This window comes from Varroa jacobsoni, unplaced genomic scaffold (genome assembly GCF_002532875.2).
Source record: "Varroa jacobsoni isolate VJ856 unplaced genomic scaffold, vjacob_1.0 scaffold_221, whole genome shotgun sequence".
NCBI classification, from domain to species: domain Eukaryota; kingdom Metazoa; phylum Arthropoda; class Arachnida; order Mesostigmata; family Varroidae; genus Varroa; species Varroa jacobsoni.
This window is the reverse complement of record NW_019213123.1, coordinates 174,263-189,666: the sequence shown is the minus strand read 5'-3', so window position 1 is coordinate 189,666 and position 15,404 is coordinate 174,263. Positions and strand designations below refer to the sequence as shown.

Here is a 15,404-nt window from a genome sequence, read left to right as displayed (position 1 = left end):
ATATATAGAACCACTCTGTGTAAAAGCAATTTGCAAATGCCCAAAAGCTTGAAATCGTATAACTTTAGTTTCTTACTGCAGATACGATATTATTATTATTATAGGCTTACTACTAAGAAGAAATGGCGATCAGTTCTCAACTGATCGAGATAAGTTAATTTAGAACTCAGTTTCAATCGTCACAACGTAATTTTGGGAAACAGAGCCATCGATTTTAATAAGACTTTTAGTTTGCCATTACCGTCTCTGAAACTTCCGGTTTATTTTTGCATTGCAGTCATTTGTTAATGCTATTCTCACTGTATAACACGTCATGCCTGTATCACATAGTGTCCTGTTTTATCTAAATAATATTTAGTAAACGTATTTATATGGTAACCAAGCTTATTATTTAAGCATACTCGCCACCGCACGGCTGATATTGTGTCACGATTCATTTGTATGGCAAGGTAGCATACTTAACTTGAACTTGTCGGAATCAAGTTTTTCGAACATCGAAGATTTGTTTGCCGAACCGGCCTGATACGCTTTCGTATAGTATGGGGGATGAATGCCTAAATACGGGAGGTACAAGCGCGTATGGAATAAAACGAGCGTATTTATTAATACTGTTCGATAAGACGGGTTCCGTGTCCACAACTTCATGTAAATTATTAGCAATATAATATGGTGATTTCCATTCAAAAAGCTATACCTTTATGCATGTTTACAGGGTTCTGAAGTCAAGTAAAAGCCTTTGAGTTTAACGCTCAGAGCAGCCGTTTTGCTGTTTTTCGGCAGATGCTTGCCGCTGCCCTCCCCAGCAGGAGCATTATGTGTATTCTGAACGCCTTCAATAAGCTCACTGGCAGATGAGCTCTTTGAATCATCACAAATCATTTCCCTCATTTCGCTGCATCATTCAGTGGCTTCTTCCTATTGTGCCATTGATGATTATCACGATCGATCTGTAGTAGTAATGAACGATCTAAAAGGATTATATGTTAAACGATCATCCCTCCGTATGCTGGCAGATATGTTAACCATGATGACGCCGGGTTGTTCGAACTAGATGGTTCGAACCTATACTTTGTTGATAACATAAATAATTATGCTTGAAAAAGATTACGATAATTAGGGACCGTAACTAAATGACTCCTCGCAAAGATCTGCTTCGGGTTTTGACTGAATAAATCAGTTGCAATAGCCTGTTCTATAATCTGCACAGAGCGTCCTCAAACTAGCGTTAGGAGACCATTCCGTCCGTACGACTAACTTTGTCATTACGTCCAAAGTGACTGAACCTCACACAGTCGGCAATGTGAAGCTTCACTCATATTCAATTGGGATGTTTTTGCCTGAAAAACAAATTGCGCGACTAGGGACATAGACTACTTTTTCCCGCTACCACGTATAGACAAAATACCGGACTGCGCCTTACGTCGTAGAGGGTCGGGACAGGCAAGAATATTGACATAGATAATAATGAAGTTCTAACTCTACACAATGGATATAACTAGCAAACGCTTTGAAACTTCTCCGTGCTCTATGTAAACGAATACGCTCCTGTTGTCTAACAAAATTGTGAGAGTTGTGCTTTCATTACCATTTTAAAGTATTATACATGAGCGAAATGAAACCTTCGATTCGTAACGCGTATACTGCAACTCTACAAATTGCTGCCTTTGTCCAGCAAGCCACTTCACATCAGTGTTGAAAAAAATATTCTCATCGGGGTGCAGTTCTTCCGGGCGTAACAGAACGCGACGAATACCCCCCAATAGCTTATATTGTTTATAGAGCCACGGAAGTACGAACCTGTTAACTGTGGCGCCATCTTTAATGCGAACCTTGGCAGTGCTGTCGCGGCTTGTGCTATTCATAAATGTTTTTTTTACCGAGTGCCGTACCAACTGCTAGCAAAGAGTAAATCACCTCTATACACACAGGCCGTATGGTGAACAGTCGTAGGCTCTAGCTAATGACGTCTAAGTGTAGCTATGATTTTGCTGCAAATACGTAGCTGGTTTTCAGAACGCTGCTATTGGGTTTAGCTATGTCCAGCGGTGCCCAAATATACGTTGTTCGAGTGATAGCTACGAGTAGTTATGTAGAGCAAATGCGTTAGTAAAGCTATTTGACAAGTAGTTTCCATCGTGTCAAGTAAGATGCACATACTATAAGCGTGTTGTTAGGGAAATCGGCCCGCAGTGTTGTTGAAAACATATGTGAATTCTGCTGTCACGGACTTATAGCATTGATACGAACAGATCCTCGTTAACGCTGGAAGTCATCTTTCGATTCCCTCCCAATGCGTGCACCGAGTACTGTGAATCCAGCACCGCGTTCACGTGTCAGCCAGCCATATTCCAAATAGAAGCTTCTAGAAGATTGCCTTTTGTAGCACAGAATGCGTGCTCGTACGCCTTGCCATATAGAAGAGAATCGATAAAACAATATGCGCAAAGGGTACTGCGAGTTAGGCCATGAACGAGATCGGTTAACTACTAATAATCTAAATGACGATCAAAAGGGTTGAACGTTTTTTTTTTCGCTTGTGGCTAGGGAGCAGTAACCTAGTATAATGATGAATACTTTACAGATTCATTAGTTAGTGGTAAGACGTTTGGTCTGAACGGGATTTTCGACAGGTACCGACAAAAAGAAGTCTTCGAAGTTGATGATATTCCACATGCGCGATAAACTAGGTACGCTAGAGACAGTCGCAAAGTCAGCTGGCATCCTTGATCGGTTTAAAGGACTTCTGCATCGGTAGTGAAGGGTGAGGTGTAATCATGGCTCTAGAAGAGGACGACTGATTTGTTTTCTTCGGTTACAGCGGCAGATAACAGGCGGATGTGGTAAAAGCCTAAAAATGTACTTCCCACCAGAAAGGAAAAATACGCAGAACATTTCAATAACCGCCATTGATTGATGCTGCTTCAACGGATGGAAGACAGGGAAATGATCGACAAAAGCTACAAGAAATCCGTAACAAGCAGGAATCAATTGAAGCCATGATGGCTGGAAGCTCTGAAATGATCAGATTAGCTTCTTCAACGCGGGACGCACTTTCATTGCACGCGCATCGCATGTTGCAACAGCTTGCAATGGTTCTAGCCATCCGAGCTATTATTTTTCATAGTTACGCAGTAACAAACAGTTGAGTATTTCAAAAACGTATGGTTGTATGGTAATATATGGTTTAAAAGCGTACGATCTGCCCGGCCGTTCACTCTCGAACTGATTAGAAAGGTCAGCGACTCGTTCAAGTACTATATTTACATATTGAAAACGAATGATGAATATACACAGTTATACAAATCTGGACATTACGTACAACGCTTGTCCTGTTAACTTTACTGAACGTTATAATTTTCTGAAATTGTCATTTTCATCGAGGAGCAGACCTGTAAAGCAGTCCGTACAAACTTACGATCAGTTTTGTGAACGGGCAACGGTTTTCCCTTGTGGACTCGCGACGATCTTGCAGAAACACGCTACACAGAGAAGAATCCGGTAGACCTTAATTTTGGGTTGCCAGTGGGTCCAAAGTTCCAAAATTTAAAGGCGCAAATCGATAGAAACTGTAAAAAGCCCAAAAAGTCTAGCAATAGCTAGACGCTATAGGCCGCGCCGTCACTCCGAAAGTCGATAGATAGTCTCATAGGCTTTTCGCGCTTTCTTCCATCGCTATTCCACCATTTAAACTCAATTCTTATTGTGAATTTCTTTTCAAGTTCTTCAGACGTCGTAGAAAGATCGGCGACACCAAAGAACGGCGTCAGAACGACAAGCAAAACTGACGTTATATCGATGCGGACGAACAAGTATTAGACGATCACTAGTCCTTGCTGCCAATCCGAAGTTTCCTCTTTTAACTCGGCGTTTAGTTCTAGAGGGGATTGGTTGCTCTCAGTAGTAAGAAGAACAAAGGGATTTTCGCCCTAAAATATAAGTTCACCTTTACGCTTGATGCAGGCGCCCTACATCTGTACATTTGTGTTAGTCGCGTTGAAAATTATTATATTGACAAATTTCAATAATTATTTGAGCCATTAAGTAAATTTATCCTGTCAGTGCTTTCTTGTCTGAGGTAGCTTAAAATAAATTAGGCTATGACTGAATAACGGTATTGACTAATTACACTGCATACCCTATTTAGAGTCATTATGATTCAATCGTGGCTGAGCGACTAGTTTTCACTGCGTTGTTATGTTATCTTCATTTGGAAACCGTATTTGTTACTATAGCATAGGTACACCCGGAAAATAAGATGAATCATCATTGATGCCCAGATATTACACTGTTAAAATTTCATCATTATCCTTATAATATCATTTCAAATAAGGAGACTGTATCGTAAGCGCTAACAGCGTCCCACACATCATAAATTTGTTCCTGCCATATACTTTATGCCACGTATGCTTTACAACGATATATAATGAGATTATAATAAAGTTTACTTTCTTATTCTACAGGAAATTACGGTTTTCCATTGTGTCACAGTACGTTGCAATGTATTTCCCGTCATTGTTAGCGACGTTCTCCCACTTGTCAACTGTTTTTTTTAATCCATTTTGTCATGATTTCGACATTCGGCGTAAACAAACTGGCTCAACCAAGTTTTGAGACATCTTCTATTGCCAAATGTAGGGTGTCTAATTTTATTTGCCAGTAGACGGAGGGAGTGAAAACAGGTTTGGAAGTCCAGGGAAATAGTTTTGACGATGTTCGCCGTGCATGACGGGGGCGTTGTCATGGGGCAGGATGACCTAGACTCGCTTGTCCCTTCGTTTGATAACGGTTTCATACAAAGAGGCTCGAGTCCACATTACCTGTCAACTGGGTTTTAGCTGAAGCCACGTCAAGAAAAACCACTAGTTTTATCCGCTGTATGCTAATCGTGAACCCCATCAAAAAAAGATATTGTGTTTTAGGTAGCTTACGGATCCGAAGCATGTTTCGTGGATAATTTCATTCGTGAATATAAGCTGTGACAAGTTACGGAAGTTCACCAAGACGTTTCGAAACGATCAATAAGCATGTGTCGTCGAAAATTTGAGCAGTCCACAGGTCAAACACACGGTACTGATGATTTCCTGCCCACTTTTATCGAATAATGCAGCCCACAGGACTACATTGTTCGATAAAAGAAGTGCTTTGTAAGATAATTCTAAAAATGATGATTTTAGTGATTAAGTGAGGTCAGACAGAATGCGTGTCACGTGTTCCATATCTTTCATTTACTCATAATGATATCTCAGAATCACACTGATCAGCCTTGCAAAACGTATTGACGGTATGTAGATGCGAAACCATTTTTAATGTTATTGCAAAGGCTCCATTAAGTAATGAGATGCACAGCACAACGCTTTCTTGACTCATCGTTTATCCGATCATCTGGCTGACTATATAGTTTAAGTCATTGTTCTGAAGATATGCGTGACTATGTGTCCTGCAAATGTTAATCCTGAGCCAGCGGTTTTGTGACGTTTCACGTTTGGACAACTTTTTCATATCGATAAATCATGCATTTCGTCCTTGAGCCTGTCAAATATGCGCGAATACTCCTTGCTTGCCTCTATTTAGCCTTTATAACATTCGGGACCATGATGCATGCCTAGATAGCAGCTGACAAGTACGATGAGAGTGTTCATTCGCTAAACGTTGAAAATAGTGACTGATGCTGATTTGTACTCCTACGTCATTTACAACGAAGGCATAGCTTCGAATTATTTCGAACTACATGTCAGCTCGTCATGAAAGCTTTTCGGCCAGTTGACAAAATCTAAATTTTAACTATCTAAGTGTTCTCTATCCTAAAATATTTCGTACCCTTCATCTAACATCGTCGTTTCAGTTTGTCGCAAAGACAAAACTTTATAGCAAGGCCATATAGAGCCTAAGCAGGGAACTGATCAAGCTGTTTACGTGCTTACTGGCATAGAGTGAAAGTCGGCTGTGAAAAAGCTATAGCTTAAAGACTTCTATTATTATTAATACACTATCCTATATGGGTTATTCTTATTTAGTTGTTAATGCCTGTTACACTGATAAAGTTCGCGCAGGACAAGGAATACTCTGTCCATATGGATAGTCACATGTAGGCATGTACCTAGTCACGTTGTGCACATTTATGCGTAGATAACTGACTCACCATCAAAGGAAGCGGGTTACCTTCAATGCACTCTCAGGTGTTCGCACAAAGTTCTACTTCAAGTTTCCACAGTGTAGCATCCCGATGCCTAGAGATTGCTTACAAGACTAACCTGCACGCACACTTAATGGAAATATGTTTCCAGCAATCGTTACGGAAGATCAAGCGCAATGCGCACTGCTTGATTATAGTAGGCCGCTAGTGACTGATCGGACAAACTAATCAATGACGGCTTCTCTCTCTCGTCTTCTGTCTTGGGTGTTCCATCTCTTTGGCATCGGCCGTCCTAGGTTTTGTCCTTTAGCGTTTATTTCATTGCATGTATGGGAGCATGGGTACCGGGAAGGGTTTGAGTAGAGCTGGTGCAGTTCGCGTAGGCACAGAAGGTGTATGGCCTTTTAACAAAAGTGCTGCATCAAGTTGCTGTGCTCACTAGCACTTGACACGGCATTACTATTGTCAAGATGTTAAACCACGAAAACATCGAATCAAAAATGGAGCTGGTTATTCTTCTAGTTCATAACATCAGGAAGGAAACCCAGTTTGAAAATTCCAATTTAGTAAGTGCCGCAATCAAAAACATTTGTCATGGACAGCAAATCACTATTTGATTCTACTTGAATTGTCAAGGCAAGACATGAAACCTAAATCCAGCGATAATGGCGACGAAATGGCAAAGGACACATGTGATATGACCGTGTCTGCTGAACTTTGTCGACCACCCCTTCGAGAAGCATCACCTCTAGCCAGAACGCGTTTAGACTTAGGGTAAACTGTACGGACCTTATTGGGGGCGTTTCAAGAATAACACATCTACCCGCCCACTCGGAGAGGGCCGTTCATAAGGGAAAGGGTAAAAGAACGGCCATTGAGGACGGGGCCGGTTGAGTCCTGACAAAATATCATGGTGGGGTGAGGACCCGCTAAGGTCATTTGTCCTTTAAAGACAAACAGCAAGCTTGGGTGCATAAAAATTGAACGGTTAACTTGTGCAACTAGTACCATCCTATAAATGCAACTATAGCACCGGGTGTCTTGCTCGTCGCTGTATTGTTGCCACCTCGGGTACCAAATACTAATAATCAGCGCTATCATTCACCTTATAAAAATTCGTACGAGCCAATCTATATGCTATAAAACACGAAAATAAATGTATGTGGATTTGGGTTTGCTGCATAACGAGTGAACGAGACATGTCTCCTGCCTGTAATGCGTTGATACTGTATTATTCACTATGGCTACGAAATTATAAATACTGCCACGTTTTGACCGGGTTTGTATTAGCGAAAACCAGACGTCGACATAATTCGTACTTGAAATCTTCGTCTCTCGAAAAACACATCTTCATATACATACAAGTAAGTTATTGACAAGCAAATAGAGGAGAGTAAAGGGAAAGTTGAACGCGCTAAACCAAATAGCATATTCTATTCTAACTCTTCTAAATATTTTTCTTTTGCAGCTCCTACAAGTTCCTATCTTGTACTGTCCGGCAGCGGCTGTAGCAGTATCTTCATGGGTAGCTCTTCTAGCAATTAACGAATTACGATGGTCACCTGTATGACGACACAAGGTCGTCATAGTCTTTTCTAAACTGCGATAGCCGGGAATCAAGCTTCTTTGAGTACTTTGTTGTTAGCCTACTCAGCCGATAATTAATACCACTGCAGAAATCACGCATAGCTTGTATTACATTGTGATATTTTTTCGTGCGTACGAAATCTTTTTTCTCCGACGACGAAAAATTTTGTTTTCTGCTTATGCTGATGAAGGTCAACCGATCTCGGTCGGGTAGTTTGTCGGACGACAACGGCTATGAGCTGAGATAGCTGCCAGAGTGTTGCTGCACAATTAGAAAATAAAAATACTTACTGACGGGAGGGGGTAAAAACGAAAAGACCACTTAAGATGAGTGCATATTGGTAAGGATTGGAGATAAGACTTAGTTAATGTTGGTACACCCATCCATTAGTAGCTGGTGCCACCTACTCAGTTAATTATATGCAAATCATTAGCGTGTGTAGACCAAAAAAAGTGAAACTGGGTTGAAGACAGGTAAGACCGAATAGACACCTGATTTTGTCGGGCCTCAATGGCTAGTTATAGCGGCTTTCCTTGAATGGTTCGTTCATGGCGTTATGCCACTTTTTCTTAGCTTCCCTTATCAGTGCATTTACGTAGATATATATACAGAAGATGAATGTTCACATACAATATGCTTGATAATTTCTGTTCTATAAATATATTTGTATATATAGGATCATATCAAAACCCAGTGATTACGTATAACTAAAACGTTTATATAATACATCTCAGATAATTTTGACATGATAAATTTTTACAATAACAACCACAGAAACAGCATGTATTACTGCCTGAAATATGCCTGATAAGGACATTTTGAAATATATCTGAGACCTGCTATCATAGCTTAACTACGACTAGCTAAACACGCCTTGTTTGTGCAACATTAACGAGTAATACATAAGGAGTTGATTTTTCGTATATATACGAATAACCGTTTGCCCTATAATAATAAACGAGCTCACATGATAACTCGAGCTGTCGGCTTTATAACTATTTCCTTTAGGGGGGCAAAAACACTGGCCCACAGAGTTGGTCATTGAACAGCACGTTATGCTTTCTTTAGCACAACACTGCAAATATCTAAACGATGTGTCCTTATTGGCACAGTAGTAGAAATTTTAGGAAGAGACGTGTCGTTTTGCACTGAGGTAAAATAAATGAAGATTCAGCGAGGCTTGCTCGAATAGTCAGCCCTGCCTACGTGGTACATCTGATCTAATCCAGATTTTTAACAAGCTTTAAAAACAATATACGTAGCTATATTATAATACGGCAATGTTGACCTTACAACGATCAAAGGCTGAATTAATTTACTGCAATATTAATTGTTTATTTATTTAAAGTGGAACTTCATAATTTTTATTGGTAGTTAAGCAGGGTTCTTTTTACCTTCAGTGTTATTGAAATATAGTTTGTTTTCTATTGATATATCAATCTCGGTACAACTGCTTTCGTAGGAGGTGCGCATCTATCTCTATCTTTCTTATTAACTGACAGCTTTTCTAATTAGAAATTTTCAACATAAGAAAATTTTCTATGAATGTATGGTGCTCATTTGGCTCAGATTCGGCTGGCACCCGTATGACAAATTGTCCTTCGAACGTTGTCTCAGAGCCCCTCGTGTTTGTTTGCTTAACCTGCCTAGGCGTCCTCTCTGGCAACGTTCTAACTCCGATAGCGTTTAGATTTCCAACGGACCTAAACCCTTAAAAGTTTGCCAGGATCAGTCATGTCAATGGTCGCTACTGCTCTGTCCTCCAATTGGATGTTATGTTTTAAAAGTGGCACATTTTAGTGACACGGAAATAAAGACAGATAAAGAAATATAATAAAGAAATAATATATATAATAAAGAAAGCTAATACGCCGGTGCCAAAAGCAAGCTAAAGCAGAAACCTTAAGCCAAAATAAATTCGACGCAAGAATGTGTCCCGATACTACAGGAGGCCCCTTTCTCGACACCTTATAGGCGTAATTTTTACGTATAAAAATAGTGATGGTGATGATAAAGAACAGAGGCGGGCAAACGTTTCGATAAGCCAGAGACAACGCGATATATTTCGAGGTAAAAATAGTACAGATTTGACCGGTGGTCGCTGCATCTATCGTTGAGGTGGGAATTATTTTACTAATTTACTCAGATAATTTTTTATAAATGCCAATAACAAAACTGAGGTGACTGCTACGAGGAACATTTTGCCTGCTATGAAAAAATTACCAAAATATCGGAACTATCCGGTTCTTTATGTTCTTGGCTCTGATCGCGGTCAGACATTCCATCAGACGGACACACGAAGCGGAGTGTGTCCAAACCCAGACCTGAACGTGTTCTCTAGGCAAATACGTTATTCACTAGGCTAGCACGGACAGTATATTTCTACGCCTAAAATTAATATTCTGGGATGAAAATGGTCGAGGCACACTGCGAACGCTATGAAAGCAACTCTGCTACGTTGTGCTAGTGTCTTAGTTTACTTACTACAAAATATAATGAAATATATACAAATTAGATAATATACTTCCGTGAAAATTTGTACAATAACAACAAAACATTGAAGGTCCTACTTAAGGGAGTCCTAAGTATCCGACGGAGTGATAATAACTATCCTAGTAAACACATTTTACATAAAAAAAAAAAAAAAACTTGATGTACTTCATATGAGCAAGGGAACAAGCAGTGATCAGGCGAGTGACCTACGAAGTTCACCAACTACTGGTATTAACTATTAAAAATCAAGGTCCATGACAACCTCGACGTGAGAATATGTTTAAGGTTCAAGCGCATGAGGGCTTTATGTACGATTGTGCAACAAGTAAACGTTAACGGCGGAAAATTGTTTTGTTTTTTTTCATGACCAAGGTCCGGTCGAATGACAAAAGTCTATTCTTTATTATCGGAATAGGGGAGTCACAAAGATATGTATTGCGTGTAATTAGGACGATCGATTCTATTGCCTGCTCAGGTCCAGCTATTCATTAGTACAGTATTATAAACGATACCCGTGCCTCGCAATGCAAGTGTAGAAAACTTGCAGACCGCCAGAATTTCGGCCTTTACCACGGACCAAACTGTTGATTTCGGTTAACTGTCCAGGTTCACCGGGTGGAGAATGTCTAAATACACACGTTTTCGTTATACGTTGTCTGCTCAAGGACGAGTCCTATAGATGGACTGACCGTCAACACTGGCAATTTGAAAAAATGGGACAAAATGATGAATGAAGACACATGGGGCGCTTAACATGAAGTTATAGTAATGATTTCCAACTATACATATTATTTTTTGCGGAATTATCTTTTTGGCATTAATGAAAAAGGACAAATCATCTGTCGTCAGGCGCTTATGGTAGTAAATCGTCTGATTACATTATAAAGAATCTATAAAATATTATATTCATGGCTAGCATTACTATTATCCCTTTCGGTCTTCGCGCCCAAGAACAAATGCTTTAGATTAAATTCAATCAAAATGTATTTCACGTTTGCCCTTAAAAAAAAATTAACCATGTAACGTTATTCATACTACACAACAGCATAGTTCACAGACAGTCGTGACAACGATTGCTAGAGCACTCTTTAATATGAGACGCGGTTATATCAATGTACCATTGTTTTACAGCGAATTTAAATTTGATTAATTTGAAAAAGTACGAACTCGTTCGTTCTATATGCGTGCATAGGCAATATATATATATATATATATATGGGCCTGTATTATCTATGACAATGCAGATAGAGAAAAACGACACCTAAGGACTGAATCTGTAGTCGGCCTAAAAGAGGTTGGCATCTATAAAGGCGAAGCCAATACCCATATGTGTCGAATGCTGATCGTAGACGTATCAAAAATGGCTTAATTTTGACGTCTTGGGCTTAGTTGTTGCATGAGTGGCAGAAATACATTGACTCATATTTTTCATATTTAACATCAACGCGTACTATAACATTTGTCTTTTTCCTAGATAGATAGATAGATAGATAGATAGATAGATAGATAGCTCGCTGACACCGGAAAGGGTTCCCTATCTGCGAGCACTAGTTTTCGACAATACGATCAAACAGTAAAAATTAAGACACCCAGGTCTCGTAGCGTCACGAGTGGTTTCTTCAGGTCGATTAGGGTATGTGCAATGTTTGCATTGATCTAATTCGCTAGCTGTACGACACGAGCTCACAACTTAACGATACTGGGAAAGTTAGAGTCGCTGCATTTTTCTCTAAGAGGAAACGTTTCGTTTTAAACTTTGGTACCATTAAAGCTTCAGAATCTTCAAAATTGCCAAAAACTAAGTGCAGTTCTTTTATTGGCTATATGTTATAAGATGAAGTTATATTGGACGTTTCACGTCTTCTTTGACTCGTGTCGAGTGATCGAAAGCAAGATAAGTAACTTTTTGTTTTCAATCACGGTTTCGTTTTTCTAAAACCTAATCTCTCAAACACGGACTGAAAGAAGATAACGTTTTATATTCATTTTAACATTGACTTACTACATACCTACTCTAAGGACTATAAAGGTCACGGTTGGATAGAGCATCCACGGCACACGATGCCGTCAATACTGATTCGATGGAAAAAAACAAGTGGTCTTGGAATATAAATCTCTTGTGTGAGAAGTTAGATTAGGGCATCTTGGCTACGTACTCGTTCTATTATAACTAACAACGTTTAGATGGAAACAAGTTGTAAATCATTAAAATTCATTGGCGTAACTCATCATTAGGAAATATGTCTCACATTTTCACCGTCATAGGTCAGAGTTTTCTATAGTTATATACATAAGCATAGTGGTTATACACGTCTGAATGCGCTATGGTTGCTCCTACTTCTCGAACTAGATGCAATTCGTAAAGATGCCAATACGCGACGTCCCACACTGTATAGAAGATGAAGATGACGTATTGCGTCTTCTCTAGCAAAAATCACAGCCCTTAGAGTGACGGAAAGTATTTACCGTCTAGATTCGTTGAATGACTAACTTGTTTCACTAGTAACCCATGTAGTCCTAGCTCTGGGCCTGTGGCATCGGTAAGATTATATGGATCAACGATGGCGATTGATTTCAACTAATATTTTCTCGAAAATGAGTAAATTGTCGTGATGACTCATTTAAGTCTTATAAGACGTCTTTGACAAACGTGTTTGACAGACGATTTTTTCCTAACTTTGTGAATAGAACCAAAGTTAGTCTCTGGCCGTACCGAAGCAACGAAAGCGCCCATCGTGTACCAATTGTAGGACGAGCACAGGCTCATAAAATGGTTGGCAATTTTCGTCTGCTATAAAACGCATATCAACTATAATGACGGGCGATTGGCGGTATCTACTTTGACGCAGCCCAAGCACGTGCGGCGTATCAATTTGCGCATGCAGATGATTTTCAATAAATTTGCTATGAAAAGCCTGTTGCTATACGCCAAGCCACCGCCAGATATCAAATATAATGGACGCCTCGTAACGCTAAAAGAAGACGCATATGCTACAATCACGTCTTAGTTGTGGTAGCCTTACCCAGTCCCATGTCACTAACTATCTTCAAATGTATCTTCATTTGAATATTCATGTCTTCAATTATCGATGTCTAGCCTTCACTTCCATCTGTAAGCTGTCACTCTTCGCCACTTATAACCTTCATGCACAAATGTCAAAACTTCAAATATCTAAACACGTATATTTTCTTCGTACTAGATGCATCTCTGTTTTCACTCCACCGAGTTATGGGTAGATATCGGTGAGTACGTTGACGTCTAGGTACGTTAAAGCCACTGGATAACTAAACGATCAACAACAGTAATTGGTGACAAATTTTTGTTGGATATTTGGAGTGGCGTCTGTCATTGCTTGTGTTGGTTAAGTTACCCCGAGAGCAATGTAGCTTGTTACAGTGGTGTACATATGAAAACAAACTGACTGCCTGCCTGCCTGTTCGTATAATGGCAGTCCAACAAAAGTCGAACTAGTCTACGACTCTATGCTACATGCAGGTGGCTACGGGTGGAGGGTGTGCGGGGTCCTTGGTTAGATCCGTCCTGTCTCTGCTCACCCATGCTGGACTTTATAGACGGACCACTGGCTGCGAAAGAAGGCCAAGCAGATTCCAGCTGTTGCAGCTATGTTGTCGGTTAGTATAACGCGGCGCTATTGATCCGGGAGAACATTCAATCCATTTCTGCAAGTAATAGTTCTTCAAGTGACTTCAGCTTATCGATACTGCGTACGATGATGGTCTGCGATACTACAACGAAGTGCCACGCCCCACTGAACACGACTAGTTAATTCATGGTGTGTTCGATAGACACGAGCTGAAAAGGACCAGAAATAATGTCTAACGGCTTATGTACCAGATGTAAAATACCGAAAACGTGATCGTTACGAACGTGAGTCATACAACGACAGCTTTGTCTTAGCTTAGGATGATTATATAGCATAGTCTAATGAATCGTAGTGTACCTAGTCCCACTATTCATATAAAGACACTAGTGAATTCAGCTGCCAGGAAAGATGAAATATAGTTTCTCTTCTTTAACTAGTAGATTACATATCTGGCCGTTCATTACTGCGACACATACGAATGACGTAATAACGCAATTGCATTAAGGAAGTGACGTTGTTTTGGGCACTATTTGTTCGAAATTTTAGGCTTTTTGTTTCTTGGGATCTGTGTCAAAACGAGAAAAATACTGCCTCCTCTAAAGGGAGCATGGTAATTACCCCAAAAGTATAGCAGGTGTCCAAATGCCAGGTTTAGCCATGCCATAGGCCAAAGTAAAAATCACGCCAAGACGTTTCCGACCGCAGCCACATGTTCCTCCCTTGACCCAACGGTAACATTTGCTTCAAACGGTGAATACGGGACAGGTGCAGAAAAATCTAAATATTTAGTCACTTTAAAGTAGATGATTTGTTTGAGTAGATTTTACTTTGTTCGCTGTTTCTATGATTTTAATAACTTAAGCTCTCAGTAAGCTTCTGAACGCCGACTGAGCATACAGAATCGGCTCGTCTGAGCCGCACCTTTTCACCATGTGAAATCTGCCGACAAATGATTTCATCAATGAATTCTTTTAGCGGCATTTGACAGGTACCTTAGTAGCTATCAACAACGACAATGTAAGGACGCTTGAAGTAAAGAAAACTTTTTGGCGATAAAAATAATTAAATTCAATACTAGTACCATTGCTAGAATAGCATATATAACGATAGCTGAAATTGAAGAGGTCTTCGACGAAGAGGGCTATATTTGAAGTGAAAGTAACAATATGTTTTTGACTGCTATACTTGCGAGTTTTTAGCCTTGAGGTTTATATAACGTCGCTTTTTTGTCGAAGGAAACTATTGCGATAGTATACAATTCACCTAAGTACGATACGACGCGGATCAATGCGAGTCACATGGCATTATTATTATTATTATTATAGTTTTTTTTTTTTATTATTATTATTAAAATAAGCTTAGGGGCCAATGCTAATAAGTAAGCATGGAATGTTTTATATTATTTTATTTAACTCACTGTTGTTTCGTCTAAGTACTATACTTAAATTTCGATGTTAAAATGGACATGCGTTGCTATGAGATCGGTGCCACCTCCACTGCGACTCGATAACGAATCCCTCTCAGTATGGACGTACAAACATCCTTGATGCTTGCCCCAGCTCTCTATGCCATGTGTCGCCGAAAG

At 39.8% G+C, this 15,404-nt stretch overlaps 1 protein-coding gene across 3 annotated transcripts in view; it reads right to left on the bottom strand.

Annotated features, from left to right (window-relative positions):
- LOC111273723 (cholecystokinin receptor) overlaps positions 1–13,649 on the bottom strand; it is a 47,599-nt gene extending 33,950 nt beyond the window's left edge. The window contains exons 1-2 of one of the 3 annotated variants that reach the window (XM_022855620.2): positions 13,238–13,649; positions 6,140–6,592 (exon numbers count right to left, since the gene is read on the bottom strand). The gene's annotated coding sequence lies outside the window, so the exon portion shown is untranslated. Of the gene's footprint in view, positions 1–6,139; positions 6,895–13,237 lie in introns of those variants that run through there. The other 2 variants (XM_022855621.2, XM_086973610.1) reach the window with 2 other exon arrangements.
- Positions 13,650–15,404: the final 1,755 nt, after the last annotated feature.